Source organism: Crocodylus porosus, unplaced genomic scaffold (genome assembly GCF_001723895.1).
Source record: "Crocodylus porosus isolate Cpor-Errol unplaced genomic scaffold, CroPor_comp1, whole genome shotgun sequence".
In the NCBI taxonomy this organism is placed as follows: domain Eukaryota; kingdom Metazoa; phylum Chordata; order Crocodylia; family Crocodylidae; genus Crocodylus; species Crocodylus porosus.
In genome coordinates, this window is record NW_017728907.1 from 45270816 (window position 1) to 45274348 (window position 3533).

The window sequence follows — 3533 nt, forward strand, 5'->3', positions numbered from 1 at the left end:
GTGGCCTGTTACAAACTAGTCAGGGGGGACCAGCAGGCACTGGGGGAGTCCCTGTTCCCCCGAGCACCGCCAGGAGTCAGGGCAGCTAGGGTCTGGGACCAACGTCCAAGAGAAGTGGTGCAGGCTCCTACCCTGGGGGTGTTTAAGAGGAGGTTAGATGAGCACCTTGCTGGGGTTGTTTGACCCCGTACTCTTTCCTGCCATGGCGGGGGGTCGGCCTAGATGATCCACTCAGCTCCCTTCCGACCCTAGAAACTATGAAACTATAAATGATGTCAACCTCATGTTCCTCGTCCAGTTGGCTAGTTACCTAGTTGTAGAAGGACACCAGGTCTGTCAGGTATGATCAACCCTTGACAAAGCTGTGCTGGTTACTTCTTAATACCCCACCAGTTACCAGCTTGTAATTGATGGCATCCATATCAAATATTTCAAAGTTTTTCCCAGGACCAAAGTCAGACTGACCGGTGTGTGGTTTGGAGGGTTGTCCCTGCTCCCTTTCTTGAAGACAGGTACCCCGCGGGCCCTCTTCCAGTCGTCCGGGACCACTCCCAAGTCCCACGACTCTTCGAACAGCTTTGCCAGGGGCCCGGCGATGAGCTCCGACGGTTCTTTCAGGGCCGCTGCAGCAGCGAGGGGGAGCGCCCGGCAGACCCAGCTCAGGTCCCTGCCAGTGAGACATGGAGAGGGGAATTAAACCCCTCGCTGGCCAGACCCCTACCCCTGCCTGTCCCTGCTGTGGCTGGGGAGCAGAGGGGTGGGGGCTGGAGGAGAGAGGGGGCTGCTGGGATGCTGGGGGACTCTGGTTTAGGTGAAACCAGGAAGGTTGGAGTAACGAACTTTCCTGAAAGCGCCCCCACGACGCTCGTTCCAAAGGAGCGCTGCTGCAGCCCCAGGCAGCCGGCACTGGCGAGTTGCACACGGCACTCAAATTGCCCAAGGAAGAGATTAAATCACAGCCCTTTGATTAAAAGAGCAAGATTTATTCCTCTAAATGTCACTGCGGCACCTTACTCTGTATCTGTCTTAAAAGGGAGTTCCTGAAAAAACAAAAACTTGCAGAAGCAGAAATTTGCTGAAGAAAAGATGCTGAAGTTACTATGCCTTTTCCAACAGTTTAATGAGTTCTGCATGGGACCAGGGCATTGGCATAAATGAAGAGGGGGCCAAAGCCTTATTTCTGTACCTACTTCTTTCCCCAAGCGTTTGACGAGCAGCAAACTGCAGCAGGAGGGCGAGGTGGGGGATGTATTTCAGGAACCACTTGGTCAAACAATGCCCCAATCCAGACCACTTGCTCCTAAGTGCTGAGGAAGCTCAGCAGAGCAGGTAAGAAAATCAGCTGCTAATCAGGTGATAAAGCTTCCCCACAGGGTGCTTTTGCTTGGTCCCCCCTCACTCCCTGCTGGTCCTTTCCGCAAATTCCCATGGTGCCACCCCAGAGCCTGGCCAAAGCTGTTGCAATGAGACAGGACTTCACTATTTGCACTCCCCTGATAGCTGGGAGAAGAGGTCGCAGAGATGGGGACTGCCCGACTCATTTCCACGGGTTGGTAATTCCACATCCTGCTGCAGATTTAAACCTTGCTAAATCTGGTATTGCAAGAGGAACCCGCAGCTTGTTCCTGGAGGTGGCTGGTTCATTCTCATGCCTTCAGCAGCACAGCTGTGCCCGGGAGCCCCCGGGAGTGGGCCCTGCAGCTTGCCCCCCAGGGACCAGCCCCATCTACGTCTAACTGCCAAGCAGGGAGGCATCGGGGTGCTTCCTCTGACGTCGAGAGTCCAGGAAACACGGACTTTGTAAGTCTGGAAGAATGAGGGTTATTTAGTCTGGAAAAGGGAAGAAAGGACAGAGGGGTCTAATAACGGTTGCAAATAAGGAAGGGTGGTTTGGCTGTGGATGGTGACAGGCCATTTGGTGCAGCCACGGGGAGCAGGACAGGAAGTCACTTAACCATCTGAAATTGCAAACAAGGGGACTTTAGGAAGAGCTTGCGCGCTACGCAGGTAGTCCAGCACTGGAGCGGATTACCTGGAGACGACACAGAGCCTTCATCCATTTGAAGCGCTGGTTAGACAAACGCTGTCTGGGATGGTCGTGCAGGGCTGGTCCTGCCCGGAGCAGGGGGCTGGACTCGTGATCATCCTACAACTCACGCTCAGGCAGTTTTCCCGTTAAAAAAATAAAAAAATAAGTAAATAAAAATGCCCCTCTTAATTTCACCCCAGCACTTCTCGCCTGTGGCCCGCGCTGGCTCGGAAGAAGAGGAAGGGTCTGAGGAAGGGCGGTGGTGGAGGCAATGAGAGGAGGCGTCGCTAAAGAGGACTCTTACCTTTTACCGCACTTCATGCTCCAGAGAGAGGTGGCTTGTTTTGGACTGGAGCCCGTTTCTATATTTCTAAGCGGCATCCCTTGACTTGGCACGTCTCTCAAACGAGCGGAGACCATGATTACAACGTTTAGCAAGCCGCGTCCTCCGCCGCTCGTACAGTTTCCGTTTCTAAAACTTCCCAGCGGCAGCAAATTCTTTTTGCCAGTTCTGACACGGCACACGTCGCACAGCCAGAAAAAGTCTGGTCCCCTGCCCCCAGTTAACTGCGTCTGCTGCCCCCTTGCTCATTTTAATAAGCAATCTCCCTCCACGCATCAGCCATGGTGGCAGCAAACGTGTCACTGAATTTCCCTGCCTCCACGTTTCTGCTCGTGGCGGCGCTCTCCCATTTATCACCATAAAATACGGCTCGTATTTAGCCTGGGCGATATGGAGAAGTTGGTCCCGGGGCCCAGGAGCGAACAGTGCGGCCGCCAGAGCTACAGCAAGCCGCTCTGCCTCCTGGGCCTGCTCCTACCCAGCCGCTTGTGGCCGCCGTCCAGCTGAGCAGCATCGAGCCCAGGACCCGGCCGCTGGGCCCAGCCCCCCCCGGCAGGGGAACGTCCGGCCGCACCGAAACGTGGGGTGCAGCGTGTGGCGGCGGTGGGCAGGCGGAGGGACCGAGCGTCTCGGCCAGCTCCTTGGACTGTGACACATGTGATCTGGCGTGTGATGTGTGTCGTATGTGTGAGCTGCCATCTGACGTGTGTGATCTGGCGTGTGACGTGTGATCTGGCGTGTGACATCATATGATGTGTGATGTGTGATTTGCATGATCTGGCATGTGACGTGTGATCTGGCGTGTGACATCTTATATGATGTGTGATCTGATGTGTGATATGCATGATCTGGCATGTGATGTGCGATCTGCTGTGTCATGTCCGTGATCTGGCTTGCAATATGTCATCTAATGTGTGATTTGTGTGATCTGGTATGTGAGCTGGTGTGCGACATGCATGCTCTGCCTTGCCATGTGTCATATGCCAGGAGCCTGGGCAACAAGCAGGACGAGCTCGTCCTCCTGCTCAGTGCAAAGAAATATGACGTCATTGGGATAACGGAGACCTGGTGGGACTCCACCCATGACTGGGCCACGGGTATAGAGGGCTATACCCTGTACAGGAGGGATCGTGTTGACAAAAGGGGCGGGGGTGTAGCTCT